We start from the raw sequence: 13,458 nt of genomic DNA, 5'->3' as shown, positions 1-13,458 counted from the left end.
ATTTGCAAGTTTGTTCTCCGGAATTAACAACAAAAGAAAAAAATAGAGTGGGAGAGTTTAGCTGATGCGGTTAACACAGTTGTATCTGAACATCGCACTGAGTGAATTTAAAAAGAAATAGTGTGGTTTATATGTGTAAAATGTTGCAATGCCCTTAACAGTCTCAGTGGCGCAGCTCGTAAGATGCAAGTCAACATGTTTTGACACGTTCGAGCATGATCTCGGTTCGAATCTAGTGTCTGATGAAGTCTTTCTTCTTTTTTTCCCCACTACATATCAGGTTTTGCGAACTATTTATCACGAGAAAGACAAGTAGGAATCATTAATAAGTTTGTGCATCATATTTTATTTGCACATTTATTGAATGGAAATGTTTCTGATTCACACATGCAAATTCATCTTCAGATAGTGTCTTTATAGCAATGTGCGTGCAGTAGATAGCTCGGATTACATTGGGAAAACAGGCGACCGCTGCAAATTGTGCTTTAATGTTTAGCTGGTCAGCTGTATGGTATGGAAACCTTATATACCTGCTAGATGAACCCGTCTCATACAGCTGCCATTGCAAGGCTCAGACACTTTGTAGAGAGGAATTTAACACAACTGCCTCTAGGAGTCGCCAATGGAAATAAAACAGACACGCACAAAAAATGTGCGTACGCCAGCTATAAAGCTATAAAGATTTTTTTTGCTAAATAAAGTTTATGATACTCCATCATGTACAGAGATGTATAGTAACGAAGTAGAACTACTTCACTACTGTACTTAAGTACTAAAAGGCAGTATCTGTACTTTACTGGAGTATTATTTTTTTCTCCTACTTCCACTTTTACTTAAGTACATATTTTCCATGAGTTTAATACTTTTACTCCGATAGATTTTTTATGTGCTGCATCGTTACTCGTTACTAGGGGTGTCAAAAGGATCGATATCAGTTCAGTAATAGGTCATAACCGGTGATTACGTGATGACGTCATTTATCTCCTATGCGCGATGTCGCAATACTATGGCGGAGGACGGAGGCGCGAGTGAAGGCGGCACACGAGCCGCTAATTTACTATTAGGGAGAAATGTTGTAAAACTTCACCTCTGCCTCTCTCTTTCTCACTTTGGACATTTGACCCGCTGGCCTGTTTGTAAGGTAACTTTCCCTCTTTTCTTGGCTGTTAAAGCTGTCAATCCATCCAGACACGAGCGTGCCTGATGTTCAAGTTTTCTCCACTGTGTCTATTACCTGTGATAACCGCGTATTCTTCCCGCCATGGGTGAACAGCGGTTCATTTCTAAAGCCCTTTCTCTTGAGCAGATGAAGATAATCACCAATAACCAATCATCATAAGACCTCGCCTGTCAGCGCTCAAAAAGCAGGCGGTATAATATTGACATGAGTTTATTAGCTGTAAATGCTCATGCTGTCTTCTGTGCATGAGTTTTGTTTGATACATTCAGAAAGAGTGCTTTCTTTAAGCAGGTCAAATTAAGAGTACAGTTCATATATCTGACTGCTGTATTAAAGAACAAAATTGTATTAAAAATAACCCTATAACTGTCACACCAAGACAAAAGCAATAGATTTTTTTATTGCATTTCTTAACTCATAATGTCGCTATTTAACACAGTCAATGCATTTTTTTCTCAACACATCCCATAATTTCTAAAATATCAGCCTCTACCAACTGGTTAAGATGTTGGTTTATGGTAAAAGTACCAGAATTAATAAATATACTACAGAACATATGAAGTGCAAGACCAATTTAATTAAAAACATAATCAAAATTAAAAAAATTAATACTAAACCATAGGCATAAGCCATAAAGTATTTTAGATTTTCTTTTAACACAGTACTATACACGCTTTCCTGGTTTCCTTTTTTTTTACAATAAAATCAAAATCAAGTGAACTAGTGCAACAGGATTTAGTTTGCTTGTTTAGTTTAGTTTCACGACTGCTTCCAGAAGACATAACTCCTGTTTATTGTGGTATTAACCAATCAAACTTCAAAACTACCAAAGTGTGAGTGTGTGTGAGTGAATAATGCATGTAAGAGAGAAACAGTGTGATTGTACCTGTGTGTGCGTCTGTGTGTGTGTAAGAGAGAGAGAGAGTGTAAAAGAGTGTATTTTCGTGTTTGTGTGTGTGTGCGCCCATGTATATGTATAACAACATCGGTATTACACAGATGTTAGGAGGAGATGTATAAAATTCAATCACACTAAATATTTTTTTTTTATTTTCAGAAAGTAAAACTACACATAATTTCCAGTAAGGGTTGGGTTTAGAGATTGGATTTGGGGTTAGAGCATTCAAAAGTATAGTTTGTAGAGTATAAAAACAATTGTAACCTATGTAATGTCCCCACAATTCACAAAAATGTGTGTGTGTGTGTGTGTGTGTGTGTGTGTTTGTGTGTGTGTGTGTGTGTGTGTGTGAGAGAGAGAGAGAGAGATAGTGAGAGAACTGTGTGTGAGAGTGTATGAATGTGTGAGAGTGTACATTTAGGTGTGTGTGTGTGCGTGTGTGTGTGTGTATGTGTGTGTAAAAGAGAGAGAGAGTATGAATGAACATGCTGAATTATCTCATCAGTGAAGTGATTTTCTGGTAAAAGAGCCTGACGATGTGAGTTCTTGTACCATAGAAACTATTTACAGAGAAAAACAGTATCGTAAGCCATGTTTCTTTTCATTCTGCTTAATCAAGTGCCCCAAAGATATTTAAAATAAACAAAACAATATGATGTCTTTTGACTGCCTTCTTTAATAACTACATTACACAATACTTGTACTTTTACTTTCAGTACTTGAGTAGTAAATTTTGAAATAAACTACTTGCAATACTTAAGTACTAAAAATGTTGAATACTTTAGTACTTCCACTTAAGTATGGTGCTTAAAGAGCACTTCTACTTCTACTCAAGTCACTTTTTGATAGAGCACTTGTACTTTTACTTAAGTATGGGTCTCTAGTACTTTATACATCTCTGATCATGTAAGAAAAGGCAATTTCGTTAAAGACGTACCTGCAAGTAATTGATGTAGTTTAAATTTCTCTGTGAAGTATAGATACAATGTGTAACCCATCTCTAGCCCAAATTTTTTTTTTATTTGCTTACCTGTGCTTTTTGGCAAAATACTTTGTGATATTTATGATATTCCTTCAAGTAAGGAAAGTCAATCACATTTACAAGGTGTTTGGGATTTTAAAAATATATTTTATTTTCATAGCCTGAGCGTATGTCCATGTGAATGTTAAAGTTCCCCAAAAGAAGCATTCTCTCAAATTTGAGGTGGAGAAAAGTCAACATCTATGAAAATTATAATATATAATGCTTCTTATATAATGCCAGGGATATAATGTCATTTTTGGCGAACAGGTGAGATATCCGAGAAAGCCAGACAAAAAAAGACTGCAGTATGCATTACAGGGGTATATATTGACCACATAATAGGCAACCGATTAGAGAATAAATCAATCAAAATTGAAGCTAGCTTAGCCTAGCCGCCTCATGTGCTAACTATTCAACAGCTTAGCTCATGCTCAGCAGAAGAGGTGACGTTTAAAAATAATCTAATAATAATAAATGAAACCGTGATTTCTCTATTTTTAACCAAAAAGCCTGATAGATTAGTTGTTGTGCAATGAAATAAAGCCTTACTAACCGACGAGGAAACACGCAGTGCTTTTACATAGTTCTTTCATAGAAAGAACAGCAAGAAAGGGAAACTGATGGATTTGTGCCGAATTTTAGCATCATTGACCCATAACAATGTACAGTAGGTTTCTTATTAACGTTACTGTCAGTATGTTTGCGTGCTCTTTATAAATGACTGAAAAACAGCTGGGAGTAAAGAATATTGATCACAGCTGCTCAGTTTGTGATCATATCTCGTTTTTGTTCTGTTGATTTGTAATTTCAAATATTCGTAGCTTGAAATAGATATAAATATGAAGTTCAGTAAAGTTAGCAACAGATTCGCAGATTCATATTTTCCAGATCAATAACTCATGTCATTATGATCTACTCGCTGTTAGTATGACTACATTAAGTTACTAACGTTATGGCGAAGGCTTAAACGGAGCATTACTCATACTATCGAGCAAAAAAAGGAATAAGACAGCTGTGAAACATAACCAGCTTTGTGTTTTTGTAGGAAACACAGTTTAGATCTGTTTAGCGTAAGAGTTGTGAATTATTGCCGCTGGTCTATCACTGAATGTGTCAGGAATATCAAAACAAAACCAACCTAGCTCCGCTCCTTTAGCTCCCCTCACACAGCTTGATACACGCTGGCATTTCTTCTCTTGGGTTTTAGGTTTTGAAAAGGGAAAAAATTCCCCCATCCCGTCCAAACTTTAAGGAGACCGGGTATCAGATTTGCACTATCCATATGCACTCGCTCGAAAGCTTGACAGAGCCCCTGCGCGTAGCTACAGTTGCTAAGCCACAATTGGTGGATGGCGGTTTTTGGGCATGGCTTAGCGAAGGGTCAATTGAGGAGTGAGGAAGGGAGGCGGGGTGGAGCGACAACGCTCACAGACCTGGGAACTTTGGTTCCGACCACAGTTGTTCCCAAGAGTTTGATTATTGCGGTTACCGGATTTTCAATTATTGAAAATCGTGACGACGTGGGGCCCCCTAATCACGTGCTCCCCACGGTGCGTGCCCTGCGGGCCCATCCGCTACCCCACTGATGAACATTGAATATGTTGAAAGAAACATCTGTGATAGAATCAGGGCCGGAGTGGGACTCCTTTTCATCCCTGGAGTTTCAAGTAATAGACCAGCCCACCTCAGTTCACGACTGACTATATTAAAATAAGGTCATTTCCAATTCAGTTTCTAATTACACTATCACGTCTTTTTCAAGAAAAAAAGCTGCTTTAGAACTTCAAATGTTCAACAACCTTACAGCTTTATATGTCTTAACAATAAAAATGAAAAATGACTCTGGTGAGGATCGAACAAAGATCAGCGACATCGTAACGCAACGTGCTGACCACTGGACCACATTGACATTGCAGTACTTCAGTGGCCGTAATTATAGTTACATTATCATTACCCTGCAGGCTGCATTTTGCTCATGGGCCTGCGAGACAATAAATAAGAAGAGCGGAGCTGTGGCAAATAATGAATAAAAAGTGTGAGGCTATGGTCAAATAAATAAATAAATGAAAAAAAAGTGCGACTGCTGAGAGTGCAAGCAGCAAGAGTTCCCACCGGGCCTGATAGTTATGTTTTACTGTAAATTACTATAGTATTTTTCATGTGTTTGCATTACAATGGCTGTATATATACAGACAGTCTCTCCTATTAAATTTGAATTCTTTTGTAATTTTCCCTTCAATTTCTGTTTATCAGGGAGATTTTTTTCAACACATTTCTAAATATAATAGTTTTAATATCAAAATCCTGACTGGATGACATTCAATGTTCGATGAGGACAATGTTGTTGTGCACTTTGGCCTTCTGGAATATATGGGACCAGCTGTCTGTTCACCCCAGGTAAAAACCTAGAGTTGGGTTAGGGTGTGTTTTGTAAGGTAGTGGTGGGTGGAACACAGGGCACATCCTAAGTTGAAAAAAAAGCAAAATACTTTTAAAGCGTTTTGCTTTACTATGAAATACATAAAACGTGGCTGATTGGCCTTTATTTCTATTCAGTTTCTAGCTCAGGTGAAACACTCTGGTTGGAACTGACCAGATAAAGCCCATTGCACAGTCAGTTATAGTGTGCATTCAGAGATCTTGTATCAATTAATCAATCAATCATCTTTTCTTTATAGCACCTTATTACAACTGGGGGCTGCCCAATGTACTTTACAGCTTTAAAACAAAATTACCCATTAGTGAAGTATTTATAGGCTAATATTGAGAAGATCCTTTGCTTATGATTGACCTTGGCTGGTCTCTTATTATCAATCACATGATCTACCAATTAGAAAAAATCCAAACAGACAAATATTGTCTGATCTAATTACCTTAGCCATCTTCATTTTGAAGAGTCCCCCCTTCCACTCTGACTCCTTTCCCACTTTACTAGCCTAATTTAGGGAAGTTCTTGAGATGTATCTGAGCTCAGAATCCCCTTTCTCTCGATTAAACAAGAGGGAGCCCCGACCTCAGGGCTCTCTCTCAGGACAGCATGCCAAACATACATTTAACTTTTCAAGCAATTCTAGAGTTTTGTAAACTCTTTACCACGCTGCGGATGGTAAAAATACAATCTAAACGAGTGTCAATAAATAAAAAAACACCATTTTGCAATACTGAATATCAAATTTCCTGACTGGACGACTATCAATGTTCGATGAAGACAATGTTGTTTTGCACTTTGGCCTTCTGGAATATATGGGACCGGCTATTGGCCTATATGTCTATTCGGTTCCTAGCTTGGGTGAAACACTCTGGGTGGAGCTGAGAAGTTACAGGCCCATTGCACCATTTGTTATAGTGTGCATCCAGAGATCTTGAATCAATCAATCAATCAATCAATCAATCAATCTTTTCATAGTACCTTATTACAACCAGGGGCTGCCCATTGTACTTTACAGCATTAAAACAAAATTACCCATTAGTGAAGTATTTATAAGCTCTTTTTGAGAGGATCAAATGCTTACGATTGACCAAAGGTGGTCATATAATAATATTCACATGATCTACCAATCAGATGAATACAATCACAAAAATATTGTCTGATCTCTTTACCTTGGCCATCTTCATTTTGAAGGATCCCCCATCTACCCTGACTCCTTTCCCTTTTTCCTATAGCTTAATTTAGGAGGGTTCTTGAGATGTATCTGAGTTCAGAATCCTCTTTCTCTTGACTGAGCGAGAGGGAGCACTGGGCTCAAGGACCCTCAAGGCTCTCTCCCAGGACAGCATACCAAACATGCATTTACCTTTTCAAGCAATTCTAGAGTTTTGTCAAATCCTGAAGACACTAAAGGTGGTAAGAACACAATCTAAACGAGTGTCAATGAATCAACCGAACAATAAAACAGCAATTTGCAATACTGAATATCAAAACCCTGACTGGACAACTATCAATGTTCGATGAAGACAATGTTGTGCACTTTGGCCTTCTGGAATAAAAGGGACCGGCTGTCTGTTCACCCCAGGTAAAAACCTAAAGCAGGGGTCATCAACTATATTTGTCAGAGGGCCGGAGTTTTACCAGACAGTCTTCTTGGGGGTCCAAGAAGAATCAAATATAAATCTAATTTTGGCTTAAAACTATGCTTAATGTTGATACTTTTTCCATTTTATTACAAAACTGATAGCATTTAATTCACGCTCCCATCAGCTATACCACAGTCAACCACTAGGAGTGATAGATACTTTGCCTCAACTCAATTAGGCTAAGTTAACTTTATTTTATAGAGCACTTTAAAAACAAACACAGAGGAAGTGACAGGAAAAGGTCTCTCACAGACCATGAAACGAATAGAAATCAAATATAAATCTAATTTTGGCTTAAAATTATGCTTAATGTTGATACTTTTTCCATTTCATTACAAAACTGATAGCATTTGATTCACGCTCCCATCAGCTATACCACAGTCAACCACTTGGAGTGATAAATATTTTGCCTCAACTCAATTAGGCTAAGACAACTTTATTTTATAGAGCACTTTAAAAACAAACAGAGAAAGTGACAGGAAAAGGTCTCTCACAGACCATGAAACGCAAAGTTGATGTAAAAAACGGGACCTTCGATGATGACTGGACTGAAAAAGACGCATTTATCATGCCGACCTTCCTAAATGCGTCACCAGCAGGCCCGGATTGGCTAATCGGGAGGACCGGGAGAATTCCCGGTGGCCCGGTCCGTTTTTTGGCCGCGAGGGCCGGTGTCCCTAGCTCCAGAATCTGTTGCTCTCAGCAGTCACACTTTTAAAATTAATTTATTTATTTACTTGACCACAGTCTTCTTAATCATTATTTAATTAATTATTCTCAATAAATAACTGATGTGGTCCAGTGGTTAGCACGTTAGATTATGACGCTGCCAACCTGGGTTTGATCCTTGTCTGAGTATGTTTTTTTTTTTTTTTCATTTTTATTGTTAAGACATATAATACTGTTAGGGTTGTTGAACATTTGAAGTTCTAAAGCAGCTGTTTTCTTTAAAAAAGACGTGATAGTGTAATTAGAAACTAAATTGGAATGACTTTATTTTAGTATAGTCAGTCGTGAACTGAGGTGGGCCGGTCTGAGGCTTGAAACTCCAGGGCTGAAAAGGAGTCCCACTCCAGCCCTGGTCACCAGTATGCCTAATTTGCAGTGAAACTGTTGATGCTGCTCTCCAACACACTGAAGATGGTGGGAGAAGGCAACATAACAGACAATATGAAGGCATTCATCACACAATTAAAAAGTTTTCTGTTAGATTCGATGATTTTTTTATTTCAAGGGATGTCATTGGTTTTGCGTGTGACATATACATCAAATTAAATCAAATTAGTTTGTCATGGGGGACGACTAATGAAAAGCATCCCAAACGAAGGGCCGTAGTGATATGACTTGCTATATAGTGATAACACAACTGCATTTAAGAGCCCATATGCTGTATTTTTGCTCCTTAAGACACCCATGTTGGCTTTTTCTACATTAAAATGTTCATATATTGTGTTTTGAAACTACATAAAAATCACTTCATTGTAAAATACACTTTTTAAATTTTTTTTTTACAAACATTCAAATGTATTTCAGAGCACAACAAAAGCAGTTCATTGCTGAAGTAGGCGTCTACATTCAGACACATTCATATGCTATGTTTTGAACTGTATAACATCCAGGGATGCAATAATGATAGATTTTGGTTGTACGTTTATATAGTCTGAAGAATAATCATGGTTTCACGATTATCACATCTACAAGCTTTATATTAGTTAAGTAGCTATTGAGATTAACTGTTGTTGCCATCTGCATACATACAGTACATAATCATTTTAATAATAATTCTTCTAACATATCTATTGTTTACATTGCACTGAAAGGCATGCACAACTCTCACCGTGAGATGTTTTCTACTGTGTGCGCCCGGATAGCTGCAAGCGCGTCACTCAGCTTGTGTGCACATATTGTCATATATTCTTATTTTAGATATAACAAACTTGCAAGTGAAAAAGACGTGATATGGGAACGGCCGCTGCTGTAGTAAATCTGTGTGCGTGCGTATTAGCCTCAGTGTGTATATGTAAGGAGAGTTTCATGTATATGTATAGAATGTATCATGTGTGCATATGTATCGTGTGCCTATCTATGGAATTCCTAGTAGCTTAGTGGAAATGTGACTCACCTTTCACATCAGAGACCTGGGTTCTGTCCCAGAGCTTAACATGAGTGAATATATATGTATGGATTGTGTCATATGTAAGTAGTTTAATGTGTGTGTGTATATATACTGTGTGTGTATAGATTGAATATGTTCTAAGTGGTCACATCACTCACCTTTCACGCCAGAGACTCAGGTTCTATCCCAGACCCTAACATGAGTCTATGTGCACATATATATATAAAGAGTTTGTCATGTGTGTATATGCATAGAATGTGTGTATATATATGTTTAGAATCTTCCATGTGCGCATATGTATTGACTGTCTGTTGAATAGAGTGTGTCGTGTGTATATGTAAGCAGTTTCATCAGTGTATATGTATAGTGTTGAGATTGGTTGAGATTGAGTATGGGTTTATCACCTCTCGTAGCTCAGTGGAACGTCACTCACCTTTCATGCCAGAGACCTGGGTTCTATTCCAGACCCTAACATGAGTGTCGTGTGTATATGTATGGACTGTCTATATGTATAGAGTGTGTCATGTGTGTATAGTATAGATTGTATCCTGTGTAACTATGCATAGTGTGTCATGTGTATATATATGGAGTATACCATGTGTGCATATAGGTATAGAATGTATCATGTGTGCTTATGTTCGAAGTGTATCACGTCCTTTCAAGTTCAATAGGGTTAATCAACTCACACTAGCTCAGTGCTAACATCTCTCACCTTTCACGCCAGAGACCTGGGTTCTTTCCCAGATTCTAACAGGAGTGTCATGTGTATATATATAAATAGAGTGTCATGTGTGGATATGCATAGAATGTGTGTATACAGTATATATGTTTAGAATGTATCGTGTGTTCACATGTATGGACTGTCTATAGTATAGAGTGTGTCATGTGCCCATGTATGTATAGAATGTATCTATATGTGTATAGTGTGCATATTGTATGGACTGTGTATCATGTTTGCATATGTAAGGAGTGCATATGTATGGAGTGTAACGTGTGTATGTGTAAAGACTGCATCATCTGTGTATTTGAATAGAATGTATCATCTGTTTATATGTACATAGAGTGTATCATGTGTGCATATGTATGGACTGTGTACATGTATGGAGTATAGGTTCATCAACTCCCAGTAGCTCAGTGGAAAAGTGACTCACCTTTCATGGCAGAGGCCTGGGTTCTATCCCAGAACCTATCATGAGTGTATATGTGCATATTTATGGAGTGTTTCATGTGTGTATATGCAAAGAGAGTTTCAGGTGTGCATTTGTATAGAGTGTATATATGTTCAGCTTCCAGATACTATGCAAAAAAAGTTATCTCTCGCTTTAATCAACATATATAGACCCCCAGGACACTATGTCAATTTTCTAAAAGAGTTTTTTGATTTTATTTCTGACTTACTAGTCAAAACCGATAAAATACTAATTGTCGGTGACTTTAATATCCACATATATGATGCTAACGATACATTAGGGCTCGCGTTTATGGATCGGTTATTGGTTATTAGGTGTCCAGGGACAAGCTCTGCAATGGTTTGAGTCATACTTAACTGACCGTTACTAGTTTGTGAATATTAATGGACAGCCTTCACAACTCAGCCCAGTAAAGTATGGGGTTGAATTGAATATAATTAAATTTAATTTAATATATGTAAAAACTGTATTATGTGGGTATATGTATAGAGTGTGTCATGTGTGCATATATATATATATATATATATATATAGAATGTATCATGTGTGCTTATGTATGGAGTGTATCAGGTTCTATGGGTTCATCAACTCCCAGTAGCTCAGTCACCTTTCACACCAGAGGCCCAGGTTCTATCCCTGACGCTAACATGCGTGTATATGTGAATATGTATGGATTGTGTCATGTGTGTATATGTAAGGAGAGTTTCATGAGTGCAGGGCTGCTGCTGGCCAAAAGGGTGCCCTAAGCGAACTTTTACTGTGGTGCCCCCAAAAAGGAACAAAATCACACAAACATTCAAACTTATTTATTTATTTATTTATATACATAAATATGCATATAAACACTCAAGTTATACTTGAGCGTTCAAATGTTTACATTACAAAATAATAGCTTACATCAAAATAAACACTGTCATGTCTCTTGCAGAAACATAACTTCAAACATTTACAGGGTAAGAAATAAAACCCTCTCTGTACCTGTAGAGATAGACGGTCCTCAGTGCTGCATCCTGTACCTGTGCAGCTGCTGGTGTCTCTGGAGCAGTGCTGGTCAGGCCACCTCATCTTCTTTTGTGACAAATTTCAGCATTGACCTTCATGAACAATACAGAAGAAATTAGTCATTTAAAGAAAAAAGCTCATGACATACCATTAAAACAATAGGCTAGTCCAGCACTCTTCATAATGTAACTACAACTAATATGTGGATTTAATTTGCACTGTAATCTATGGTGACAAAAGCTGACCCTTCCTTTCGGTATAAATCAAAGACATTAGTGTTTTTAAGAATGAATTGGTGTATTTTTAAACAAAAAACTTTGTTAACATTCAGAAAAAAATAATCATTAATGAATTCATGCAATAAAAAATGGTTTCTGGCCTGTGATTTACAGTAATTTGACTCATTTTACATAATTGATCTTTCAGAATTCAGAGAATATGAGTCGGTTTTGTTATTTCATACTGTAATGCACGAAAAAGACTAAAGAGACTTTATTGTCATTGCAGTGATACAAGCAATAACAGCAATAAGAAATGTATAGAAATAGAAAAAAGCAATAAACAATGATAACTGCTGTCTGCAAAGAATTATATAATATATAATCATATAACATAACTATATAATGATAAAAAATACATAGTGAAATAATTGTGCAGCGCATGTGTATGTAGCTAGTGTGCAAACATAATTGTAAAGTATTGCACAAGTTAATAACACTAATTGAGTTTGTGTAATTAGCAGCAACATGGGGAAGAAGGGCAAACGCGAAAAGTCATAGAACATGTCCTGTCTAAAGCACAATGCATAGCAGTTGTGGAGAAGTTTAAACGTTAGCCTCACTAATTTACTTGAACAACCAAAAATATGTTTTCCAGATTCATGGAAGTTACCTGAAAGTGATGCACACGATTCATCTTGTACTTTCTTCCTCTTCTTGGCTCCAGACTGCTGTTGTCTTTTTCCATGCATAGAGCTGCAACTTGCATCTATTTTAATTAAATGCAGCTAGCAGCCGCAAAGATAAATTGACTGAGCCGCGCTACGAAAAATTATGTCACATGTTTGTTTATGCGTCCACCTTAAAATGATTTTTTAAATGTGTTTAACAACATATCATCAATAGATGTTTTATTTACACTCAGTTTATGTTGATATTAGTAAATAAAAATCAATATTTTTTCTGAGCAGCCGAGATGGTGCCCCCCTCCGGAGTTGAGGCCCTACGCAGCCTGCGCAATCTGCATATAGGGCGCGGCGGTATTGCAAGAGTGTGTATATATTATGTATAGTGTTGAGGTGTGTTGATTGAAGTTGGAGCTAAACCCTGCTGGGACACCGGTCCTCCAGGACCTAGATTGGTGACCCCTGTTGCACGAGTTTCTTACCTCCCTGTAGCTCAGTGGTAATGTCATTCACCTTTCATGCCAGAGACCCGGGTTCTGATCCCGATGATAAAATGAGTGTATATGTGAATATGTATGGTGTGTGTATGTGTAAGGAGAGTTTCAGGGGCCTGTTTCAGAAAGAAGATTAAGTGAAAACTCAGAGTATTTTAACCCTGAAATGAGAGAAACTCTGGGTTTTCCGTTTCAAAATGGCTGGTTTGTTAAACTCGAGAAAGCAGGGTAAGTCAAGCCTGTTTCTGAAAGAAAGGTAATTTTACCTTAGAGTCAGTTACCGTGGTAACTTACTCTGTGAGTCTAACCTGGTCAGGAGCAGGTTTTATTCTCTAAACTCTGAGTTTCTGTCGGTCTCCCCTTTTTTAAAGATAAAGCGGTATTTCTCGCCTTAGCCTCCCCAGATAGCAAAATACACTCGGGTCAGTTCCGGCTAGATTATCGCCTGCCGGAGATTTACCACTCGGGCGGACTCCGGCTGCCGCACTCGACTCCGGCTGCCTGTGAACTCACTGCCCGATTCCGGCCCGAATCAATCGGGCCAGATGCGGCGGCCGTAAGCAAGAATCGGCCCCAG

The sequence above is a fragment of the Danio rerio genome, chromosome 3 (assembly GCF_052040795.2).
Source record: "Danio rerio strain M-AB ecotype USA chromosome 3, GRCz13ab, whole genome shotgun sequence".
Taxonomy (NCBI): Eukaryota; Metazoa; Chordata; class Actinopteri; order Cypriniformes; family Danionidae; genus Danio; species Danio rerio.
Note: the sequence above shows the minus strand (reverse complement) of the source record.